General features: G+C 46.5%; 1 protein-coding gene across 1 annotated transcript in view; it reads left to right on the top strand.

Annotated features, from left to right (window-relative positions):
* Nucleotides 1–26947, top strand: part of LOC126484752 (neural-cadherin-like) — a gene marked incomplete at its 5' end in the record, with an annotated part of 460071 nt that overhangs the window by 363882 nt on the left and 69242 nt on the right. The gene's annotated exons all lie outside the window — the stretch shown is intronic.

Raw genomic sequence — 26947 nt, 5'->3', positions numbered from 1 at the left:
ACTAACGACCAGCGATTGTTCGTGGGGCGAAGTGCAGCTACACCATATGCTGATGCAACTGCAAATACGCTCTATGTATGTATCAGTTATTTCGTTGTTATTCTAACGTGAAAGACTCATTGAGTTACGCTAAAGCACTCGAAGTCTTTACTGTTTTTGTCACCATGTTAACGGTTTAATTCGTGTAGTTCCTGTTTCAAATGTCATAAGAAAGTCGCTCTCTTTGTCTCGTCAATGGAGCTCGCGTGCTTTTATCGTGTAAAACTTCTGTAGTGAAACGTATGCGGCGAAAACTGTTAACATACAATTGTTCACGAAGAAACCATCATTTATTTAAAATGACCGATTTGGCACATACAGTAGGCTACCTTCAGACCAAATAGCACCATTTTCTGGAGCTGGCGTCGTGCCGAGTAGCTACGTGTTGTCAAGACGATAACTGCTCAAATGATGCAATCAATCTGAAGATGGCCTACTGCATAGAAACCGGCCATTTTAAATAAATGATATTTTGCGAACGTGACTGTTTCTTCGTAACTAATTACCACAAGTAGGATCACTGACACTCCCAAACATGTTGATTAAAATCATGTTAAAAAGCAGCCAAAAACAGACTGTAATTAAAATCTTCGAGAAGTTTGTACAAAAAGAAGTCGCTAGCGGAATGGCAGATTTCAGAAGTTTTTCAGTATACCATTTCACTGTTCTTGCGAACTTCGAATTTGAAGCTATATTCTTTGCCTGCTTTTCATCATTATCACAAATCACCCCTGCCTAATAATCGTACGTCCGTGACTATACTAAACAGGGCGTAGGTTACACTCCAATGGAAGGAGACTCCAGCGACGAAGCAACAAACTCAGAGGGATACACAGGAACAGACTCTAAAGATGCGACAGAGAAACTACTATTTCTGTCAACAGAGACAGAGTATAGGATGTATATATAGAAGCAAAGATCAGACACTACAACGCAATATGTGGTTAAGACGATAACATTAAGACGTCATGTGACAAAACAAATACAGTGCAGACAAGAATATATTGAGGGAAGAAATTGGATCCTGAAAAGGGAAGGTGAAACGTGGATGAGAAGACGTAGAGAAGAACTGTACAGGATAATGAAGACGACATAAAGAATAATCAGACAGAAAATAGCACGTTTTCCGGTTCATGCGATCAGGATAAATATGCACAGAATGACCAAAAATGCCGGCCGAAGTGGCCGTGCGGTTAAAGGCGCTGCAGTCTGGAACCGCAGGACCGCTACGGTCGCAGGTTCGAATCCTGCCTCGGGCATGGATGCTTGTGATGTCCTTAGGTTAGTTAGGTTTAACTAGTTCTAAGTTCTAGGGGACTAATGACCTCAGCAGTTGAGTCCCATAGTGCTCAGAGCCATTTGAACCATTTGAACCAATGACCAAAAGTGCGCGGGAAACAAAGGGTACGAAAATGGGGAAAGTAAGACAGAAAATGCGTTGTTGAACCTCACGAAGGATTGGTCGGAAGTGGGGATGAAGGTGGAAAGAAAGAGAAAACTGGAGTAACAAGTACACACCGGTCGATTTGCTAGAGATCAACGGCAAGAAGGGTACAGGAAAAGGATAGTCACCGGTGGGGCAGTGTAGCGAAGAGGATACTGAAAATCTCTGAAAAAGAGCGTGAGAGAAGAAGGGAAAGACTAAGGAGGAGGACAGCCTGAGAGAGGAAGAGAAAGAATGAAGAAATTCTGGGAGCATTACCCACGTATTAATTTTCTTCATTTTCACCTATGATCTTTTTTCAAGGCACTACACATTCCATCTGACAGATCTTCGAAGTCTTTTCCTGTCTCTGACAGAATTACAATGTCGTCAGCAAACATCTGGGTCATTATTTCCTCTTCATGAATCTTAATCCCCTTTTTGGTGCCGGCCGCTGTGGACGAGCGGTTCTAGGCGCTTCAGTCCGGAACCGCGCTACTGCTACGGTCGCAGGTTCGAATCCTGCCTCGGGCATGGATGTGTGTGATGTCCTTAGGTTAGTTAGGTTTAAGTAGTTCTATGTTCTAGGGGACTGATGACCTCAAAAGTTAAGTCCCATAGTGCTCAGAGCCATTTGAACCATTTGAACCCTTTTTGGTTTTCATAACTGCTAACGTTGCAGTAATTTACAAGCGTGTTGCTAGCTGAGGCGGAATTAGGGGAACCAGCCCGCATTGGCCGAGGCAGATGGAAAACCGCCTAAAAACCATCCACAGACTCGCCGGCTCACCGGACCTCGACACAAGTCCGCCGGGCGGATTCGTGCCGGGGACCAGGCGCTCCTTCCCAATCAGGATCCGGAAAGCCGTGCGTTAGACCGCACGGCTAACTGGGCGGGCAGGGTATACTGTACAAACTCAAGCCTTCCTCGGAATGGCGTTTTCGTTTGAAAGGCTACCCCGCCGTGTTTCGTTGGTGGCACACTGGGCGGCGCGGAGCCTGCAGAAATTGCCCCGCGCAGTTTTGCGGCTTCACTGTGGAACTCTTCGCCCCCAGCGGCGCTGGAAGCCTCGAAAGTGCTGCTGGGCGGGCAGACGGCGGAACTGAGCGCAGCGCGGCGCCGCCCCGGTCGGAAATAGCGCCGCTCCGTGCTGGCCGGAGTAGGGTAGGGGCGCTCCCCCAGCCAGCCAGCCGTGCGTGCGTGCGTGCTCACGTGTGAGCGGTGCCCGCCCACGCGACGAGGTACTGTGCGCCGCTGGGGCCAGCCTCACAGCTGGGGCGACAGTAACAAAAATCTTCACCGGCATATCTGTCTCAAGCCCGTCTCACACGGACGCCATAATCATCATCATCATCATCATCATCAACCGACCTTCAAAATCCAGTCGACGACATCATCTTCAACATCGTCACCATCATCAACATCGTCACCATCATCAACATCGTCACCATCATCAACATCTTGAACAGTTTCCAGCACCCGGCAGGTTCTGTTTGGAACATAAACCTCGCCACCTACTCCTTTTCTCCACCATATTTCTGTGTTCAATCTGCTCCAATCTTCAACTCTTTTTTCGACACACACACACCCACACCTTTCAGCCACCCCTCCTTTGGTGTTCCTAGTGGTCGTTTTCCTTCATATCTACATTTCGTGTATCTTCTTGGGACTCATCTCGTTTTCCATTCTCTTTAAGTGCCCATACCATCTTAGCCTTGATGTTTCATTCCCGTTCTGCAAGGATTCCTCATTCACTATTTTTCTTACACTTACATTCCTCATTCCACCCGTCCGTTTTACTCCTATTCCTTTTCAGAGGAACTTCATTTCACGTGTCTGTAATCTGCATAAAACTGTTTTCCTCATTACCTATATTTCAGCTGGATAAAGTCAGTATCGGGATGTAGTAACTTGCATAGATTACTTCCTTGCTTTTTTGTGGGACGGCCTTTTTTCCAAATCAGGCTCCTAACACTTGGCAGGAATGCGTCTGCATGTCTGGCACATTCACTGAACTCTTTCTCATTTCTTCCATTTTCTTCTCTCACACTTCCCAAGTACTTGACACTTTGCACCTTCTTCAGTTGTTCACCTCTAATCCTTATTCCGGTACGTGGTCTGCCTTCTTTCGAGTTGTAATTAGGAAGTTTACATTAAATTTCATTCCATACTGTCTCACAGCCATCCGGTGTGGTCGAGCTGATTTAGGCGCTTCAATCTGGAAACGCGCAACCCCTACGGCCGCAGGTTCGAATCCTGCCTCGGGCATGGATATGTGTGATGTCCTTAGGTTAGTTAGGTTTAAGTAGTTCTAAGTCCTAGGGGACTGATGACCTCAGATGTTAAGTCCCATAGTGCTCAGAGCCATTTGAACCATACTGTCTCACAGTTTCTTCCCAAGCATCCAGCTGTTGCAGTATCTCTTCTCTGTTACTCCAGATCATCAAGTCATCTGCGAACAGCATTGCTTTCATCTTTTCAAGTTTTTGTTTTCTGCCACGTTAGTCATTCTTTCTTCCAAGACCACATCGAAGGGGAGAGGTGACAATGCATTACCTTGTTCCACACACTTGTTTCCTCGAACCAGCTTTCAACAAGGCAACTAGCCAGTCGAAGCTCTGACGGTAAGTATGTAAGTGTATATTACACTGACGTGACAGAAGTCATGGGATAGCGATATGTAAATATACAGATGCCTGGGGTATCGCGTACACAGGAGTGCATTAGCGGAGATCTCATTTGTACTCAGGTGTGTCATGTGAAAGGGTTTCCGACGTAGTTATGGCCTCACGACGGGAACTGAGCGCGAAGTGGTTGTTGGAGCTAGGCACACGCGACAATTCGGAAATTGTTAGGGAATTCAATATTCCGAGATCCGAAGTGATAAAAGTGTGCCGAGAATACAAAATTTCAGGCATTGCCTCTCACCACAGACAACGCAGTGGCCAATGGCCTTCACTTAACAACCGAGAGCAGCAGCATTTCTATAGATGGTTCAAATGGCTCTGAGCACTATGGGACTTAACAGCTATGGTCATCAGTCATTTCTATAGAGTTGTCAATGCTAACAGACAAGCAATATCGCGTGGAATGACCCAGGCATCAATGTGTCGCGTACGACGAACGTATCCGTTAGGACGGTGCTGTGAAATTTGGCGTTAATGAGCTATGGTAGGAGACACGGAACCTAGTGCCTTTGCTAACAACACATCGACTGCAACGCCTCTCTTGGGTTCTTGACCATATCGGCTAGACCGTAGACGACAGGAAAACCGTGGTCTGGCCAGATGAATTCTGACTTCAGTTGGTAAGAGCTGATGGTAGGGTTAAGAGTGTGGTGCAGACCCCACGAACCCATGGATCCAAGTTATCAACAAGGCACTGTCCAAGCTGATGGTGGCACTATAATGGTGTGTGATGTGTTTACATACAGGAAATGGTTATGTTCGGCTACTTGGAGGCAATTTGCAATCATTCATGTACTTCATGTCCCCAAAACAACCAGGAATATTTATAGATGACAAAGCGCCATGTCACCGGGCCACAATTGTTCGCGATTGGTTTGAGGAACGATCTGGACAGTTCGGACGAATGATTTGACCACCCAGGTCTCTCGTCATGAATCCCATCGAACATTTATGGGACATAATCGAGAGCTTAGTTCGTGCACAACACCCTACATCGGCAACGCATTCGCAGTTATGGACTGCTATAGAAGCAACATGGCTCGATATTTATGCAGGGGACTTTTCAGCAGCTTGTTGAGTGTATGCTACAGCAAGATCCTGCACTACGCCGGACAAAAGGTGGTCCGAGACGGGGGTGATACGCCAGTATGGCGATGACGAATACACGCTTCCAATGTGCGTACACCTCGATGTCGCCAAACACGGATGCGACCATCATGATGCTGTAAACAGAACCTGGATTCATCCGAAAAAGTGACGTTTTGCCATTCGTGCACCGAGGTTCGTCGTTGAGTACAGCATCGCAGGCGCTCCTGTCTGTGATGCAGCGTCAAGGGTAACCGCAGCCATGGTCCGAGCTGATAGTCCATGGTGCTGCAAACGTCGTCGAACTGTTCATGCAGATGGTTGTCGTCTTGCAAACGTCCCCATCTGTTGACTCAGGGATCGAGACGTGGCTGCACAATCCGTTACAGCCATGCGGATAAGGTGCCTGTCATCTCGACTGCTAGTGATACGAGGCCGTTGGGATCCAGCACGGTGTTCCGTAATACCCTCCTGAATCCACCGATTCCATATTCTGCTAACAGTCATTGGATCTCGACCAACGAGAGCAGCAATGTCGCGATACGATAAACCGCAATCGCGATAAGCTACAATCTAACCTTTTTGAAAGTCGGAAACGTGAAGGTACGCATTTCTCCTCCTTACACGAGGCATCACAACAACGTTTCGCAGCTCGTGGTCGTGTGGTAGCGTTCTCGCTTCCCACGCCCGGGTTCCCGGGTTCGATTCCCGGCCGGGTCAGGGATTTTCTCTGCCTCGTGATGGCTGGCTGTTGTGTGATGTACTTAGGTTAGTTGGTTTAAGTAGTTCTAAGCTCTAGGGGACTGATGACCATAGATGTTAAGTCCCATTGTGCTCAGAGCCATTTGAGCCAACAACGACGTTTCACCAGACAACGCCGGTCAACTGCTGTTTGTGTATGAGAAATCGGTTGGAAACTTTCCTCATGTCTGCACGTTGTAGGTGCCGCTACCAGCGCCAACCTTGTGTGAATGCTCTGAAAAGCTAATCATTTGCATACCACAGCATCTTCTTCCTGTCGGTTAAATTTCGCGTCTGTAGCACGTCATCTTCGCAGTGTTGCAATTTTAATGGCCAGTAGTGTAGTTCAATAATTGTAGCTACATGTGTTAAAGCAATAAATCTTCTTTCGTTTCGGTACCTCCAATGGCTGAATCGTTATATTTGGTGTCCTCAATGCGTAGCTCGACAGTTCCATGTAGTCCGTTGTACGAACGATTACGTCCAACACAAAGAGTAAGTTTTCATTTACAACCGATTTCCAAAAAATTCATGCATCGACTGCGAATGGAGTAAATTGTCTAAAACTCCAGTTGCTAAACCTCCATTTTTATCTGGTTTCATGCGGGGTAGCCGCTATTTTTTGAGCGCCAGGATAGGCAGTTCCCTTACGAGTGATAGGAGAAACGGCTGTGGAAACTGAAAGTAAAATGACCGTACCGCAGGGTACTGGGTTAGTAGTAGTCCCCACCTCACGCGTAGCTGCACGAATTAAAAAGGCTGCCCCGAACAAAAACGCCGGCGACGCTAGCGAGTGTCGGCTCATAGAGAATGTATGACGGGAAGCAGTATGGCTTCTGTCGGGTCGCGTAGCGCCCCTCTGCGCCCCGGCGCCAAATATTGACTCTTGTCGCCGCCCCTCACCCCAGGGCAGGGGCGCTCATCATGAGAAAGTGCAGCTGCGCAAACCACCCCTGCGTATGACTGTTCGGGCCTGCGCCACGGCGCACACATGTCGCAGGGTGCCGGTGTAAGACCAGAGACACGGGCTGACGCTCGCATGGTTCGTGCAGCGGTCTATGACGTCTTGGGTTTTGAATCTGTATTAATTGTTCACTTCAAAAAGACTCTGGGCTCAGTGGTTGACGGAAGTAGTTGTTTCGATAGAAGACGGAAGTCGGTGTATGATTTCAGACCGAAATTCGTTTATTTCTTGTCGCTCCAGTCATCAGCTTCCAACACTGTGTCCTAGTACACTGACATTGTTGTAGCGATATTGTTTCGGTGTTGACCTCACCGTGCGAGTACGACCATGCACGAAGGGTATCCAGTTCGCAGTACTTAAAACTAAAAAATATAGTTTCGTTTACGAATGCGTAGACGCTCTGGATAAAGTGTCCTCTTATTTGACTATGTTGACTACGAGGAAATAGCTGTGGGGTACTTATCGAGGACTTTCCACTTCTGTCGAGACAACTTCCCCAGTCAGCTACTGGACCGATAGCGTTCTTGGAGTGAGCAGTTAATGCAGAAAACTGATTACAAAGGAAGGATTTCGTTTTTATTAATCTACTGTGGATTGCAACAATAATTACTCATAAAAACTGTGAAGCATGCCCTGCAGATGATTTCAGGGTGTAGATTTATTACAACTGAAGGCTGCCTCCCTTTTTGTTCGCCACCTTCAATTTTTGCTAAGAAACGTAGTTTTTCGTTACTTTCGTCCTGGTTCCCTAATTCAGCACCAGTTTCATAAATTATGAAAACATTACAGCAGAATTTACGTAAAAAATAGTTTGACTCCATGAAGTAATCATCGTGATAATTATTTGACCAGTTTAAATAAAAATTAACAGAATGACATTGTATACAGTAGAAATATGTTTTAAGGTAAAAAAATGTTAGAGGAAATCAGAATTTCATCGATGTTGACAAAAACACTCGGCTCCGTATCTATGACTGATTATTCGGGCCTTTACTGCGAATGCGTTGGCTAAGAGGTGATTTTTCGAAAATACAAGGCTAGTCACACGTGGACTGAATTTATTACAAGCTTATTGTCATAAAAGTGTGAGATCAAAATTCAGTACTTACGAAAAATGTACCTGAATGTGTTAGTGGTTTTTGGTTGTGTTAAGTGCAAAGAGTGCACAAAAATGTGCGATTTTAGAATAGAGTTTGTTTTTAGTCATTCCGAGTTTTCTTTTCAGCTATCTCAGCAGAGGAAGATGCGACAGTGTGTTTCAAACCATTCAGAACATTTATTAGGGCCAAATAGCACCCTGGTATGAAGCTACATGTGTCTAAACTTGTCATTTGACTCGACGTATCAGCTATATGGACAAGACAAGAGCCAATCGCTGAGGGGAGAAAATCTCCGACCTGGCCGGGAGTCGAACTCGGCCCCTTTCTGTTAGCAATCTGCCGTACTGACTATGCAGCTACCGAGAGGCGACATTCATTCCGACTTCAAGACGCAGACACACAATTCAGGCTTCAGAGAGATTGTAACATCCCCAGGACCACAACAACCTGCAAGAAGATAAATACAAAAAATGGTTTACATGGCTCTAAGCACTATGGCACTTAACATCTGAGGTCATCAGTCCCCAGACTTACAACTACTTAAACCTAACTAACCTAAGGACATCACACACATCCACGCCGGATTCGAACCTGCGACCGTAGCAGCAGGGCGGTTCCGGACTGAAGCGCCTAGAACCGCTCAGCCACATCGGCCGGCAAGATAAATACAGACAGTTACATATGCGGAACGAAAAAATGGTACTGATGTGCAAGTTAAAATGTTTCCCACGTTTCTACTTCATTTGTGTAAAGGATACAATGTCAAGAAATGACATTAACTTCTTTGAAACAGCCTGTACTTAAAAATAGGGGGAGAATAGAAAATGCAGCGACTTACTTCACAGATGAAATATCTGTTCAGACGCTTCGAAGAATACGCACTGATCCACTGCTCCCAAAAACACGGACTTCATGTTTGTGGTCCAGTTGAAACGGGTTCACTGAAAATGCGAGTGTGAACTATCTCACCTACAAATCAACCAGTTTACTCGGCTGATACTCCGAGAAGAATTCCCAAGCACACGACTCTTTTTTTTTTAATCTCCCGCTAATTTGAAACGACCCCGTACACTCTTGTCGTGACTTCTCCGCGCGGTAAGTCGGTGTTTTCGTGCTGAAGGTCGAGAAAACGTCGCGGCTTCGCGTGTCGGCGTCAGCGCGGCGTGTAGCAGGTGGCAGGCGGGCGCTCGAAGCTAATGAGAAGCTGCCGACAACCCGGCTGGGTCACGCAGGGCGCGCCGCCTCGTGCTGCTACTGTACGGAACAGCTGCCGCCGTGTCACTGCCTTCTCTGTCCATTGTCGAAGCGTAGAGTCCCTGTGTGCGTCTGCCCTTCCGCAAATGTTATCCATCCAAAATTGTGCCAACGGCTGTGTCACGTCGGATACAACGATTCTCGCCCGATCACCGAAGCTAAACTTCATCGGACCCAGTTGGTACTTGGACTGTCGAGAAGTATTTTTTGCAACAGTCGATGTTATTTGCATACAAGAGCACTCTCAGGAGTGGAGTTTCTTCGATTTCGTGACTTAAGTCTGATTAAAAAAGGAAAGATCAAATTGCCGTCATTGAAACGAGCACATCGGTACTCTTAGTTGTCATAAATACACTACTGGCCATTAAAATTGCTACACCACGAAGATGACGTGCTACAGACGCGAAATTTAACCGACAGGAAGAGGATGCTGTGATATGCAAATGATTAACTTTACAGAGCATTCACACAAGGTTGGCGCCGGTAGCGACACCTACGACGTGCTGACATGAGGGAAGTTCCAAACCGATTTCTCATACACAAATAGCAGTTGACCGGCGTTGCTTGGTCAAACGTTGTTGTGATGCCTCGTGTAAGGAGCAGACATGCGTACCATCACGTTACCGACTTCGATAAATATCGGATTGTAGCCTATCGCGATTGCGGTTTATCGTATCGCGACATTGCTGCTCGCGTTGGTCGAGATCCAATGACTGTTAGCAGAATATGGAATCGGTGGCTTCAGGAGGGTAATACGGAACGCCGTGCTGGATCCCAACAGACCCGTATCACTAGCAGTCGAGATGACAGGCATCTTACCCGCATGGCTGTAGCGGATCGTGTAGACACGTCCCGATCCCTGAGTCAACAGATGGGGACGTTTGAAAGACAATGACCATCTGCACGAACAGTTCAACGACGTTTGCAGCAGCATGGACTATCAGCTCGGAGACCATGGCTGCGGTTACCCTTGACGCTGCATCACAAACAGGAGCGCCTGCGATGGTGTACTCTCAACGACGAACCTGGGTGCACGAATGGCAAAACGTCCTTTTTTCGGATGAATCCAGGTTCTGTTTAGAGCATCGTCATGGTCGCATCCGTGTTTGGCGACATCTCGGTGAACGCACATTGGAAGCGTGTATTCGTCATCGCCATACTGCCGCATTACCTGGCCATTGGTTACACGTCTCGGTCACCTCTTTTTCGCGTTGACGGCACTTTGAACAGTGGACGTTACATTTCAGATGTGTTACGACCCGTGGCTCTACCCTTCATTCGTTCCCTGTGAAACCCTACATTTCAGCAAGATAATGCACCACCGCATGTTGCAGGTCCTGTACGGGCCTTTCTGGATACAGAAAATGTTCGACTGCTGCCCTGGCCAGCACATTCTCCAGATCTCTCACCAATGTCTGGTCAATGGTGGCCGAGCAACTGGCTCGTCACAATACGCTAGTCACTACTGTTGATGAACTGTGGTACCACGTTGAAGCTGCATGGGCAGCTGTACCTGTACACGCCATCCAAGCTCTGTTTGACTCAATGTCTAGCCGTATCAAGGCCGTTATTAGGGCTAGAGGTGGTTGTTCTGGGTACATATTTGTCAGGATCTATGCACCCAAATTGCATGAAAACGTAATCACATCTCAGTCCAATATATTTGTCCGATGAATACCATTTTATCATCTGCATTTATTCTTGGTGTAGCAATTTTAATGGCCAGAAGTGTATTTAGCTGAGTTATTTTTTCGTATATGTTGCGATTCACACACGGAAGTAGCGGCATCACTTCCAGCTTGCTTCGACGACTGCAATAGAGTTTCGTGACCGCATCGAGTACACGTCATCTTGACGTCACTTCCGAGTTACTACCTTCTCCCGATAAAGACAGACCCAGCAACCACCATGTGGAATTAAGGTTGGTTGGTTGGTTTGGGGGGAGGGGACCAACCAGCGGGGTCATCTGTCCCATCGGATTAGGGAAGGACACGTGTAACGTTCTTTAATAAATATTATTTGTGTTTGTTTATGGATATACAGTACGTAATGTTTGTCTTACGGGAATTTACTGCGTAATGTGTTGTTGAGCCTTGAAAACCAATACGTAATGCCTAAAATGAAATCAATCCCTCTGAAATTAATTCAGTCTATTTGCAACGAGTTCTATGGCCCTATGCAATAAACCGATAAAATTCCCTGTGCAAATAATCAATGAAATATTTTTTTTTTTTTTTAGCTCTTGAGTCGCAACGGCTGTAATCTTGGTATTCTCTTCTCTCCTCAGTGGGCACACAAAATATTCAATCTTGGCTCAGCGAAGTGGAATGCCGGCTGTAAAATAGCTTCATACAAATAATGTCAGTAGATTAGTTGATAAATGAATAACTTTGCAAATGTTCGGTGATAATTTTGGATATTGGCTCAGCGCTGTGCAATGCTCCCCGCATTAAAGCTGTTACTAAGATTAATACTTTTCTGATTCTGTCACATTAATTTTTTTTTTACTCTGATGAAAAATCATTACTCTTAAAAAATATTCATTGGTTTAAGTAAATAGGATCTGGAAGAGAATGGTGTGCTGATAAAAGGATTTGCTAAGACCAAATGGTTCAGTTACAAACTAGTATTCAAAATAAAATTTCTCCTTCACAAAATCTGATACGAAACATTTTACGTTAACTTAAAAATCAGTGAACTTCTCAACTGTTCTACAATTCTCACTTACTTACGTAGTTAACAAAACATGAATTGTTGCATGACAAAAGGTCTGACATCGATTGACATTTACATTCCAAAATTTAGCTTGTCTGTATCAGGATTCCAAAACACACAAAATATTACAATTCGCATATATCTAATCAACCTATTCATTAAATCTGATGACAAATACTTGGTTCCTACATTCAAGGGTCGATATTGTTAGAATTAGCAGAATGGTTCAAATGGCTCTGAGCACTATGGGACTCAACTGCTGTGGTCATCAGTCCCCTAGAACTTAGAACTACTTAAACCTAACTAACCTAAGGACATCACACACATCCATGCCCGAGGCAGGATTCGAACCTGCGACCGTAGCGGTCGTGCGGTTCCAGACTGTAGCGCCTTTAACCGCTCGGCCACTCCGGCCGGCAGAATTAGCAGAATCCATATTGCGCTGGTGCGTACTTAAAAACTAAATATACAAAATTTCATTACCTTACAAAACTGTATTATGCTGCGTCCATAGACCAACCGCTAAATTCCCACAGCTAGCCACCAGCTTAGTCTTACATCCTACCTTTAACAGAGTGCAACGGCAACTGCTACTGTGCTTCGCGCGCCCCTACTTACAGTCGATTCTGCCCCTCAGGCAACATCTTTGGTTCAGTGGTGCCAAAGATACAATCTCTTCTACATGTGATAACCATTTCGCCGGCCGAAGTGGCCATGCGGTTAAAGGCACTGCAGTCTGGAACCGCAAGACCGCTACGGTCGCAGGTTCGAATCCTGCCTCGGGCATGGATGTTTGTGATGTCCTTAGGTTAGTTAGGTTTAACTAGTTCTAAGTTCTAGGGGACTAATGACCTCAGCAGTTGAGTCCCATAGTGCTCAGAGCCATTTGAACCATTTTGATAACCATTTCATGTCATTCTTCATGAAATATATTAGAAAATCGAGCTCCACGTACAAATGGACCCCTCACATAGGGAAACAAAAAGGGCCGTGCCCTTTCAAAGGAACCATTCCGGTATTCGCCTGAAGCTATTTAGAGAACTCACGGAAAACCTAAATCAGGAGGGTGGCCGGATGCGGGTTTGAATCATCGTCCTCCCGAATGCGAGTCCAGTGTGCTAACCACAGCGCCACCTCGCTTGGTATGTGCAGTTAAATGTTTGCGTGGCTGGCATGCCATATTTGTTAGTTTCCGTATTTATAATTGTGTACTCCGAAAACACGCAATTTAAGTGATACACCACATACCCTGAACGAGTAATTTTTTAGTACCGCTTGTTATGCAAAAATGTCGGGAAATGTTACATTGGTGGCTAAACATGTTACCGTACAGGTACACTACTCCGCTCTAATTAAGTATATATGTCTGCGTGGATTTGCACTCTATTGGCCATCGATTGTTGTTTGGATCGGGTTTGGGCGCACCAAGTTCCTTCAGTTTTTGACTAATAAATTGCACACTAAATTCGTTTTGTGATGTTTTCAGATTCACGGCATGCTACGGTTGTTGGAAAGGAGATAGAACTCACGAGAACTGAGGCACAACACTCTCACAAAAACAAACTTGCCAATAACGCACTAGCCGGGTGGTGTGGCCATGCGGTTATAGGCGCTTCAGTCTGGAACCGCGCGACCCCTACGGTCTCAGGTTCGAATCCTGCCTCGGGCATGGATGTGTGTGATGCCCTTAGGTTAGTTAGGTTTAAGTAGTTCTAAGTTCTAGGGGACTGATGACCTCAGGTGTTAAGTCCCATAGTGCTCAGAGCCATTTGAACCATTTTGCTCAGAGCCATTTGAACCAATAACTCACTGTATCCCGCAAGTAACGTCATTAAGCAAGGAAATTTTTACCAACCAAATGTATTTGTAGACCACAATATTATAGCGCCCGAGAGCGAGGGCACTTCGGTCGAAATGTCGTGAGTTTTTATCGTGATATTTGACGGGGACACGCTGAACCGCTTCATAATACGAGCGTCGGAACTTTAATAGTGACCACTATTTATTTACAAAATAGATACGTATTTCAAAGTTTTACTGACCTTCAAAGTAGTCACCAGCATTGTGTATAACCCGTTGCCAGCGATGTGGAAGCCGTAGGATACACTTAGCAGTAGCAGTTGTGTTGACAGTTCGAGCGGCGCGCTCTATTACCCGACGAATTTGTAGCAGTTCTGAAGCGAATGCACTGAAGTGTTTCATTCAGTTTATAAATAAAGTTGAATTCACGAGGGCTTAAGTCAGGGGAGTGCAGTAGGTGGTATAGCACTTAGCAGCCCCATCAGTCAAACAAATCAGTAACAGTCTGCACTGTACGTGCTTGAGCACTGTCGTGCAAAATGATGGTCAGGTCCTGCAGAAAGTGTCATCACTTCTATCTCTAAGCTGGTCGTAGGTTGTGTTCCAAAAATGAACAGCATAGACACAGGAATGGTAACACTTTCTGCAGGACCTGGCCATCATTTTGCACGACAGTGCTCAAGCACGTACAGTGCAGACTGTTACTGGTTTGTTTAACTGATGGGGCTGGGAAGTGCTATACCACCTACTGCACCCCCCTGACTTAAGCCCTCATGAGTTCAACTCTATTTCTAAACCGAAGGAAACATTGCTACAAATTCGTCGGGCAATAGACCGCTCCGCTTGAACTGTCAACACAATTGGCACTGCTAAGAGTATCCTACGGCTTCCACATCGCTGACAACGGGTTATACACAATGCTGGTGACTACTCTGAAGGTCAGTAAAACTTTGCAACACGTATTTATTTTGTACGGGCTGTAAATAAATAGTTGCCTCTATTAAAGTTCCAAACCTCGTATATGCGCATCTGTCCTGAATGCATTCACAATCCGATGCCTTTTTTCCTTAGACACAACTGTTCCCTTTTTCGGTGATGTCCTCCGGTACCCGCTAATGGCCACGGGAGTCCAAGTGCAATGGTATCGTGGTCGGGTATTACTGCGACTTGGTCAGCACGCTTAGTTCTTTTTATCAGTCGTGAAATACTCGGTGGGTGGTGCCACATGAGACACTGTATTCTCGTGCACCCTAGCGAAACATTACCAACTTAGCATGCCTTTTCTACAATGGATAGAATTATCAGGGACCGAAAAAAACTTCTTCAATAGTATCAAGACATTAACTAATATTAAACGTCAGGCAATGACACATCAAACATAATTGAGATATACAGAGACAGAGATTCGATAGCGGATGTTTAGCGACTGTGTTGATTCCCTTTCGTTCTAAGCGGCGGAACATGAAAATCACAGGCTGAATGAGCGAAGCCAAAAGCTCTACCTTGCAGAAGCCCCGCGAACCGTCCATGAGATCCGCTCTGATACACATTCGTCCCACCAGATCTAAACAGAATCCATCCCCACCTCCCTCTGTCAGGGCTCCCTTGCTCTCCACCCACATCCTAAGGCTTGGTCCGGAACAGCATCCCTCTTCACTCTCCCGAATTCCTCCTCCAAACATCCGCCCACACAAAAACCCTTACGCACTACCCCCAACTCCTACGCTCCCACGATACCCCTCTTCCTGGCAGTCGAGGCCCACTCATCCCTTCACCAATGTATGTCTTTATCTTAATTAGTCAACACATCGGCTTTTTACTTCTTTTAACTTCCGCAACTGTCCCTCTGTTTTATGTGACATTAATTTTCCATTTCATCTGTTTCAGTCCTTTAGTTAATCGACAAATCTGCCTTTTACATTTTGAATTTTGCAACTGAATCTATGCCTTTTTGTTACGTAAAACATTCATTTTTCCAATCGCCATGTCCAATTTCATGATATGTTTTAAAGTTTTTGCTCTGATACGGCTGAAGAGCGGCGACTTTTATCCGCTGACAGCCCACCCTACACCCATATGAGGCGAGAGGAATGAAACGACAGTAAAGGAAAAAAAAAAGCCACATCCACACAACCCACCAACCCTACACCTACAAACACTCCACATACTCTCTCAAAGGAACTTTAACCGTTTCCCCCTCTCAGATCATGAATTTCGCCCCATTTATCTCACCTTCCAACTTTTAACCCTCCCCACCCGTTCCACCTCCTCAGGGCTCCCTCCCCCCTCGATATTTTCCCTGCTACATTTTTTCTCCCTAGCCCCTTTTCCTCATCAGATTTTAACCTCATTAATACCCATCTACTCCAACCCCTGCTGTATCCCAAGAGCCATCCCTGCCTCATGGATACATACGGACCAGTCCTCCATCCGTATGCCACCTCCAATCTACACAGATGTATGCCATCTCCACTCTACACTCTTCAACGATGAACCTTTCCCGTTCAACAATAGACTACTCACCCCACAGAAGGTGTCAATGAAGTGCTTCTTTTTAAAATATTTTTAGGTGTAGACTTCTTTTGTTCCTGATGTTCACCTTTCATTAGAACTGTTTAAACTAAAAGTGAAGGCCGTCATATCTCTTATATAAACTTCCAGTTCTATTTTTGCCTTTAAAAGCTTTTAAATTCATTGTAAATTTATCACGTTTCTGTTTATTGCTCTTTCATCTCAGTTAGATTTTTTATCATCGGTAGAGGAGTGGTTTCACTGTACCGCTGACTGCCTCCACCCCCGTCCTTCTGGGTTGAGGGGGGGGGGGGATCAAATAAGAGTAAAGGCAAATTAGCCACGCCCCCAAAGCTCTGCTACATGGGGCTAATCGGCACTTCAAGACACAACCTTAAGGCTAGCTACTACTACCTGTTCGAAAACCGTGACTCGGTATCAACTGATCCTAAACCTTTCACTGTCGTTATTCAAATCTGTGTAGGAAATATTCAAAATGTGTCCTGATAATTCAAGTTCTCTAGTCCGTTACTAAGAAACATGTTTTAACATACAATCGACAACTGAAAAGATTCAGATGCTTGGGTGCATAGTTGGATCAAACCAGTCTTCGGACTGGAGAGCACAACAAAGGTATGCCCTGTCTGTTACTCTGTTAACGCAAAACGACTTTGCAAATGGACGAGCTCTGAAAGTTACGGAGAACAACTCATTTTGCTTGCAGTCGGGACCAGGTCACTGGGATGCCCACGCAGCCGTCGTGCTGCAGAAATAATGGCGACGCACCAGAGCTCGGTCATCATGAATAAATAGCTCGTCAGCGCAGAGTAAACTGCTGCTGTGGCCCATATTGTGCGTGGAGTAAAGGACACAGCAGGAACCTGTCATAAATCACGGCGGGGACGCGCGCTGACGGCAGGTAATCCTCGCTGAATGGCCGCCAACCCTGCCACGCCGCTCTGACGCCTCAGTCACGAGGACGCTACCGTACGAAAGTCTTCGCACGAGAATCTTTTCTCTCTCTCTCTCTCTCTCTCTCTCTCTCTCTCTCTCTCTCTCGCCACACTTTTTTTGTCCCTTTTGCAGCCGCCTCGCGTCGCCAGCGGTAATTTAGTTAGGTATCAAATTTCTTTGGCGGGGCTAATGGCACTTTAATGAGCTGCGGCGGAACAATCGCGGCGCGCTGCCGCGTGGCGCGCTGGTGCGCGGGTGATGGATGCGCGACACGCCCCCGCGCTCGCAACCTGCCGCGGGGGAGGGGTGGGGGTGGCGGCGAATGTGCACTCGCAATTACCACCCCGTCCCGGCGGCGCTTGTCGGCTCCTGCGACATCCACATCAGCTGCCGGCGGCGGAAAAAGGCTTCTGTCAACGGGCGCCCGTTCTCGTGAGCGGAGGCTGCGCTGCTGATAGAAGTGTTGTGGTCCTACGTAATACACTCAGGGACAAAAGTCGTGGGATAGCGATATGTACAGACACATATGTCAGCTGTATCGGGTCGACAAGGTATAAAAGGGCAGTGCTTTGGCGGAGCTGCCATGTGTACTCACAAGGGAACCTCCCTATCGCCCCCCCCCCCCCCCCCCCCGGAGATTTAGTTATAAGTTGGCACAGTGGATAGGCCTTGAAAAACTGAACACCGATCAATCGAGAAAACAAGAAGAAATTGTGTGGAACTACGAAAAAAATAAGCAAAATATACAAACTGAGTAGTCCATTTGCAAGATAGGCAACATCAGGGCTACTGGGAGTTCAGGAGCGCCGTGGTCTCGTGGTCCCGTGGTTAGCGTGAGCAGCTGCGAAACGAGAGGTTCTTGATTCAAGTCTTCCCTCGATTGAAAAGTTTAATTTTTTATTTTCAGACAATTATCAAAGTTCAAGCACTTACACATAATCAACTTCGTTCTCCAAAATTCCAGGACATGTACAGATTTGCTTGGACATATGCGGGATTTGACGGTCTACACATAGAAAAATTTGAAAACGTTAAAAAAACATGTTTTGACAGAGCACAGGGAAAACTGTGCGACTGTGAAACTGTTGCATTCATTTGTTGCAGTATATGTCACAAACTATTACGTTTTCATCACTTTTTTGGGAGTGATTATCACATCCACAAGAAAACCTAAATCGGGCAAGGTAGAAGAATCTTTTTACCCATTCACCAAGTGTACAAGTTAGGTGAGTCGACAACATATTCCTGTCATGTGACGCACATGCCGTCACCAGCGTCGTACACAATATATCAGACGTGTTTTCCTGTGGAGGAATCGGTTGACCTATGACCTTGCGATCAGATGTTTTCGGTTCCCATTGGAGAGGCACGTCCTTTCGTCTACTAATCGCACGGTTTTGCGGTGCGGTCGAAAACACAGACACTAAACTTATTACAGTGAACAGAGACGCCAATGAACGAACGGACAGATCATAACTTTGCGAAAATGAAGAGGGTAAACTTTTAACTCGAAGGAAGGCTTGAACTAACGACCTCTCGTTCCGCAGCTGCTCACACTAACCACGGGACCACGGCGCTCCTGAGCTCAGACTATCCTAGATGTTGCCTATCTTGCACATGGAGTACTCAGTTTGTATATTTTCCTTATTTTTTTCATAGTTCCACACAACTTCCTCCAGTTACTTCGATTGATCTGTGTTCAGTTTTTCAAGGCCTATCCACTGTGCCAACTCATAACTAAATCTGAGCGGGGAGCGATGGGGAGGTTCCCTTGTCAGATGATTCATGTGGAAATGTTTCCGATGTGATTGTGGCCGGAAATTAACAGTCTTTGAACGTGGTTGGGGCTAGACGCGTGGGACATTGCATTTCGGACACCGAAGGGGAATTCAATACTCTGAGATCCTCAGTGCCAAGAGTGTGCCTCTCAACACGGAATACGCAGTGGCCGGCGGCGTTCACTTAACGACCGAGAGCAGCGGCCTTTGCGGAGGGTTTTCGTTGCTAGCAGGCAAGCAACACTGCGTGAAATAACCGCAGAAATCAGTGCGGGGCCTACGGCGAACGTATCGGATAGGACAGTGCAGCGAAATGCGGTTTATTTATTTAATCGTATGGTGATTTTATGCAATATACAGCTGATACAAGGCAAGTGATTTTATACAATATACATATGATATAAGACAAGATTAAACCTTAAGGTCCGTGTTTTTCAACCAATTAATTAAGCTGGGTGTGAGAGTGAACAAGTCGTCGGGAATTCAAGGGTATGAATGAAGTGGACAGCGTTGGAATAAATGTTCAATTGTCCGCTCTCCTTGATTACATTCACACAAGGGCGAACTGATCCAGCCCCATTTGTACCTGAAGTAGCTACAACACCAATGTCCAGTCCTTAACTTGTTCAGGCGGCACCAGAGGTTCCTCGGTAGGTCAAAACCTTTTGGCTTCTTTGTGGGATCAAGGTGATGGGCTCTTGTTCCCAATGTTTTTGTTGTCCATTCATGCTTCCAGGTGAAAGGTGTGAGGCAAATCCAACGCCTTCCATGAAAACCCTGACATGATAAGCAAATCCAGTAGTATGTCACATAGCTCCGAATAAATCGTGACATTAAATTAACCAAAGTAATACGAGTAACGAGTGAGCAAATGGAATACCACAGACTAACACAAGAATGCCTAAATGCATGTCATACCTTCCCACCGTGAGACAGACGCAGTTCCGAGGGGAGAAACGAGAACAGAAGCCGAGAGCAGAACCGTGTTAAGCTAGAAAGCCCTACGATAAGGGACGGACACCCACATCGCCAGCTAACCGCTAGGACCACACCACCCGCAAGTTTTTAGCGTGAGACTTTTTCGCGTGTCTGTTACGTTAGGACCACACCCCCCCCCCCCCCCCCCCCCCCAGCCCATGTTAAAAGCTAGAGCCCTCCAGAAGAACAGTATAGATCTTACGATAACGCTGAAAGGACCACACCAGCTGCAAGTTTTAGCGTGAGACTTTTTCGCTTCTCTGTTACGTTGCAAACTTTAAAAACATTGCCCCACCACGAAAAGTATAACGTTTCTCATTGGATAGACAGAATTTTTGTAGGCGGAGCTTAAGGTTAACATTGAGACCCTGATTGGTCAGATGAAAACACAGCCAGATAGGTTTTTTTAAACCAACTTCGGTAAATTGTAACAAGGAGAAGTTAGGAGAGAGTTGCTTGAGAGTTGCTTCCGAGAGGGCGAGCTGGACGGAGCTGCGCCGGCCGTCGCCCCCTGACGAACACTGACAAGGTAACGAACGCACGCGATGCCGCATTTTTGAGCGCATAAGGCTTCACTCAGAACTGCAGAAGTCTCATCTGTTACATCCCCTTTACGTAATACTAGTGTCGATCGTCAATTAAAGCTCATGGTGTTCACATTTGCCACTTGAAGTAAAAATCTGAAACGCGATGATTTTTCTGTTATATAGTTATTGAGAAGCCACATCAGCCACTGTAATTTACGACAAGTTACATAAGTAACTAAAGAGAATTGAGGGTCACTGTAGACCATTTTGATAGTTTTCTCTTTTGTGAAACTTAATTTAAACCTAGATTATGGATGTGATATGGCATAGGTCATCCTTCGATCCATTGTAGAACTTGGAAACCCATTCAGGGAATATTCGTTCACATTTTTTGTTGAACGCAGTTGGTTTTTACCATCCTATATTAAAACATTTCCTTTTATCAATAGTGCAATTTATAAACAATGTTTTGTGAGTAGAATAAAATTTCCAATGGTAAACTTAACTGCTTTTTCGACTTTATTTTACCAGCTGACTAAAAATAGGAAACCCTTGAACCCCTTCCACTAAATGTAGTTAGTATTAAGATTCTTTTACAGGGAGTGCAGTGAAGCTGACGCTGAAATCAATAAGTATTGGGTTATATCTTCGCCAGTCTCACTGAACTCTTCTGAATTCTACATGTTATGTGTGGTCTGACGTCTCCTTACCAGCACAGGTCCCAGATTCAAAATAGTCAATTCCCTAAAAAACACGCTCAGAGCGTCGTTGCGCGAAAGTGGTAGGGAGACACGATATAGAACAAACAGACACCACGCAGAATGTTTAGACAGGTTTCATTTAGATCAAAACCAACCGCGATGAGTTGTCCTGCAGTAACACTTGCTGGTCTTCTTGATCGCAATCGTTGCTGTGGCGGATGACAGACTTCCTTGTGTAGTGGTAGGAAGAGTGATGCAGAGATTTTCTTGGCCTTCCTCAGTAGAGCTTGTTTCGGCCTTACGTGAGGTGGAGGGATGTGACTCAGTACAGGTAACCAGTGGCATGGAGTTGGTTTGATGGAACCAGTAATGCAGCGCATTGTGTTCGTTAAGTTTTGTGTCTACCTTCTTCACATGTACACTTTCCAATCAGACAGGCGGCCGAGCGGTTCTAGGCGCTACAGTCTGGAACCGCGCGACCGCTACGGTCGCAGGTTCGAATCCTGCCTCGGGCATGGATGTGTGTGATGTCGTTAGGTTAGTTAGGTTTAAGTAGTTCGAAGTTCGGTGTCGTGGGGTTTCCTACCGTGTGGTTTCCTACGAGCAGTGGCGCACTAAACCTGTCAGAGGCCCGGACCGGCAAAACAAATCGAGGCTCCCCTTGCTGCCCCCACCCACCCTCCTCACCACACAGGATTTCTCCGAGAGTTCCAAACGCAAACGGAAAGAAGTCCCACATTGCTTATCATCCTCATTTTGTGTCGTGATAATTTACAAGGTATAACGTTATTTTACGTAACTCTGAAAGTGACTGCTCTCGTATTCTCGTTACTATTATTTAATAGCTATGTTGCCCCTTATACGACAGAAATCATTACATGATTTTTGTTGTTCGAATGTATTAAAAAAAATGGTTCAAATGGCTCTGAGCACTATGGGACTCAACATCTGAGGTCATCAGTCCCTAGAACTTAGAACCACTTAAACCTAAATAACCTAAGGACACAACACACATCCATGCGCGAGGCAGGATTCGAACCTGCGACCGTAGCGATCGTGTGGTTCCAAACTGAAGCGTCTAGAACCGCTCGGTCACACCGGCCGGCTATGGTGCCCAGTCTGATCAGTGTGTTAGTGAATCAGAGCAGGAGGAATGTGTCTTTTTGGGGCGGGGGAGCTCACCAACGTTCTGACTGATGATTCAAAAAATGGGTAGAGGGTGAAAAAATGAAATGGCTCTGAGCACTATGGGACTTAACTGCTGAGGTCATCAGTCCCCTAGAGCTTAGAACTACTTAAACCTAACTAACCTAGGGACATCACACACATCCATGACCGAGGCTGGATTCGAACCTGCGACCGTAGTGGTCACGCGGTTCCAGACTGCAGTGCCTAGAACCGCACGGCGACACTGGCCGGCGGTAAAGGGTGACGATGACGACACTGGTACCAGAAGTAGTCTCTTTGCGGAGAAGAGGGGCTCAGTCGTAAGTCCCTGAGCATGTCAGCTAGCGTTCACTGTCTAATGATGTCAATTTCTCTTGCTCGTTAAATTTTGCAGTCTATCCGCATACTATAGCGGAAACATGAAAACTTCTGACACCCGCGCACTGCACTCAAAGACCGTCGCGAACTAGTTTGCCGATGGAAGGATGGCACCGAGATGGCAATTAATTTGAAAAGAGGTAATTTAATGGCATGCGGCGCAGCGGGAGAAGTGGAGAAATCTCGCGTCCAAACCGGCGGGTCCAACGCAAGAGCGACTGGATAAAGCCTGTCGGAAGGGCGACCGCCCGATTCATTTCTGGGACCGCAGACGTAATTAACGGAAATAATCCGGCAGGCAGCCCGGACAGACAGGTACCGAAAGCCCGGGAACCTGGCCGCGATGGACGTGTGGATTACTGGCGGAAGAAGCTGGGGCGACGGCCGGCAGAGGCCATCAATATCCGTCCCGCGCAGCAACACAGATCCCGCGGAATCCCGCCGCGTCAGCACACGCACACAATTGCGCCCGCCCGGCGGCTTGGGGGGGCTCGAGATAGCTCCCGTGAGGCTTCGCGATTGAGTAGCTGTCTTTCTGTCTCCTCGTCCTTCTCGCTGGACGAAAAACCCATAGAAACGGGTTATCCATTCTTGATAGGAGTGGTACCAGGTGTTTACCGCGTGTACATTGCGCTGCGCCTGCTGATGTATTTTCTCTTTCAGAATTGCGAAAGATGTCACACCTCAAAAATGTAATACTGGTTGGTTGGTGGCAGGGAACCAAATAGCGAGGTGCATCGGTCCGGTCGGATTACGGAAGGAAGTCGGCCGTGTCCTTTCAAGGGTACCATCCCGGCATTTGCCTGAAGCGATTTAGGGAAATCGCGGGAAACGTTAATCAGGATGGCCGGACGCGGGTTTGAACCGTCGTCCTCCCGAATGCGAGTCCAGTGTGCTAACCACTGCGTCACCTCGATCGATTATAATACTAGTAACCGGGTATGAATTACCGTATTTGGTCACTATTGGCGTTAAGAGTGACTTTAATGTGTAGCTGCGTGAACCTATCACTGCCACTTGCTTTTTTTCTTTTCTTTTGCTTGTGCCTTTTTTCCCGCGGATACGCAGGGTCGGCGTGGTTAATCGGATGTGGCAATGTTAGTTGAAGGGGTGGCCGACTGCCCTTCCTGCCGCCACTCCGTACTCCCCGGGAAGGAATTAGTGTACCCCAACTGTCTGCGACTAGTGTAATCCAAGGAGCAGTGCGAAAGTCTTCAGATGTCTGCGAGCCGAGTAACAGAGGCGAGACGTTGGGACCAGCCCGGTATTCACCTAGGGGGATGTGGAAAACCGCCTAAAAACCACATCCAGGCTGGCCGGCACACCGGACCTCGTCGTTAATCCGCCGGGCGGATTCGATCTGGGGCCGGCGCGCCTACCCGAGTCCAGGAAGCAGCGCGTAAGCGCGCTCGGCTAACCTGGCGGATTATCACTGCCACGTTATACAGGGTTTTTCATGAGTGCCTCCGGGGTTCCAGTAGGTGACTGCGTAAAATCTAGAGCATCTGTCCAAGTTCAGCGGGTGGAGTGGCCGAGCGGTTCTAGGCGCTTCAGCCTGGAACCGCGCGACCGCTACGGTCCCAGGTTCGAATCCTGCCTCGGGCATGGATGTTTGTGATGTCCTCAAGTTAGTTAGGTTTAAGTAGTTCTAAGTTCTAGGGGACTGATGACCTCAGAAGTCCCATAGTGCTCAGAGCCATTTGAACCATTCGTCCAAGTTCTTAACTTACATTACATGTGCTTCTACATCTACATCTACATGGTTACTCTGCAATTCACACTTAAGTGCCTGGCAGAGGGTTCATCGAACCAGTTTCATACTACTTCTCTACCATTCCACTCTCGAATGGCGCGTGGGAAAAAGGAACACCAAAATCATTCCGTTCGAGCTCTGATTTCTCTTATTTTGTTATGATGATCATTTCTTCCTACGTAGGTGGGTGTGAACAAAATATTTTCGTATTCGGAAGAGAAAGTTGGTGATTGAAATTTCGTAAGTAGATCTCACCGCAAAGAAAACCGCCTTTGTTTCAGTGACTGCCACCCCAACTCGCGTATCATATCACTGACACTCTCACCCCTATTGCGCGATAACACGAAACGAGCTGCCCTTCTTTGCACTTTTTCGATGTCCTCCGTCAATCCTACCTGGTAATGATCCCACACCTCGCAGAAATATTCCAGCAGAGGACGGACAAATGTAATGTAGGCTGAAACTTCCTGGGAGATTAAAACTGTGTGCCGGACCGAGACTCGAACTCGGTACCTTTGCCTTTCGCGGGCAAGTGCTCTTCGCAGGAGACCTTCTGTAAAGTTTGGAAGGTAGGAGACTAGGTACTAGCAGATGTAAAGCTGTGAGGACGGGGCGTGAGTCGTGCTTGGGTAGCTCAGTCGGTAGAGCACTTGCCCGCAAAAGGCAAAGGTCCCGAGTTCGAGTGTCGGTCCGGCACACAGTTTTAATCTGCCAGGATGTTTCATATCAGCGCACACTCCGCTGCAGAGTGAAAATCTCATTCCGGTAATGTAGGCTGTCTCTTTAGTGGATTTGTCGCTTCTTCTAAGTGTCCTGCCAAAAAACCGCAGTCTTTGTTTCGCCTTCCCCACAATATTATCTATCTGCTCTTTCCAATTTAAGTTGCTCGTAATTGTAATTCATAGGTATTTAGTCGAATTGACAGTTTTTAGATTTGTGCGATTTATCGTAGACCCAAAATTTGTCGGATTTCTTTTAGTACCCATGTGGATGACCTCGCTATTTTCTTTGTTTAGTGCCAATTGCCACTTTTCGCACCATACAGAAATTCTCTCTAGATCATTTTGTAATTGGAATTGATCGTCTGATGATTTTACTAGACGGTAAATTACAGCGTCTTCTGCAAACAATCTAAGGGGGCTGCTCTGATTATCACCTAGTATGGACAACGTTTGTGACGCGGCAAATTTCAATACGTGCGTCCAGCACATATTGCGCTGGAAGATGTGACAGCAGCCCTCTTCGAAAATCCATGTGCCTATCTGCTAGTGGGGCCTGATCTGACGCGACAATACGGAGCAGATTGTGTGTCTATATGTTCCGCCACACCTCACAACTGCCCCCCCCCCCCCCCCCCCCCGTCCAACTACGCTACGGAGAGATGCTCTCTCCACTGAAATGTGCCATTTTTTACATGTATTACAGTTTTTCGGGCAATTGTCTTCAGAGGTACTTGCGAATATCCGGCCGCTGTGGCTGAGCGGTTCTAGGCGTTTCAGTCCGGAACCGCGCTGCGGTCTAACACGTCATAAAACAAGTAAGAGTAAGTTTTACACAATGACACCCACGCTCTCCTAATCTCACTCAACATCATCCGCAGAGTCGACACTGTCTCACGTCGCCAGCCGAGGCGGACGAGCGGTTCTAGGCGCTACAAATGGCTCAAATGGCTCTGAGCACTATGCGACTTAACTTCTGAGGTCATCAGTCGCCTAGAACTGAGAACTAATTAAACCTAACTAACCTAAGGACATCACACACATCCATGCCCGAGGCAGGATTCGAACCTGCGACCGTAGCGGTCACGCGGTTCCAGACTGAAGTCTAGGCGCTACAGTTCGGAACCGCACGACCGCTACGGTCGCAGGTTCGGGTCCTGCCTCGGACATGGATGCGTGTGATGTTCTTAGGTTAGTTAGGTTTAAGTAATTCGAACTCTAGGGGACTGATGACCTCAGATGTTAAGTCCCACAGTGCTTGGAAACATTTGAACTTACGAATAACCCTGTATTTAACTTTATTATTTGGAACTCAGTTACAAACATCCCGAAACAACAGACAGTTCGTCTATACTACTTTCTCTTCAAGATGTCCCAAGACATCCATTTCTTGTTAAATACCCAGAAGAAAATTGGATCTGAATTTGGAACAATATTCATTCCGACTTCATGGCCATCAACAAAACGGCGATCTGGTATATCAGTCCAGCTATTGGGAGCTCGGATGTCATATGATACAATGTTATGTTAATAATTGGCAACCAATGCTGTACAATCGCAATAAAGTCATGAGATGTTCAATCGAATCTTGTATTGACGCGTAACATGTTCTAATAAAAGAGTCAATTGAACATCTCATGACTTTGTTGCGATTGTACAGCATTGGTTGCC

The sequence above is a fragment of the Schistocerca serialis genome, chromosome 6 (assembly GCF_023864345.2).
Source record: "Schistocerca serialis cubense isolate TAMUIC-IGC-003099 chromosome 6, iqSchSeri2.2, whole genome shotgun sequence".
NCBI classification, from domain to species: Eukaryota; Metazoa; Arthropoda; class Insecta; order Orthoptera; family Acrididae; genus Schistocerca; species Schistocerca serialis.
The sequence above is the reverse complement of the archived record's forward strand: the minus strand, read 5'-3'. Positions and strand labels throughout refer to the sequence as shown.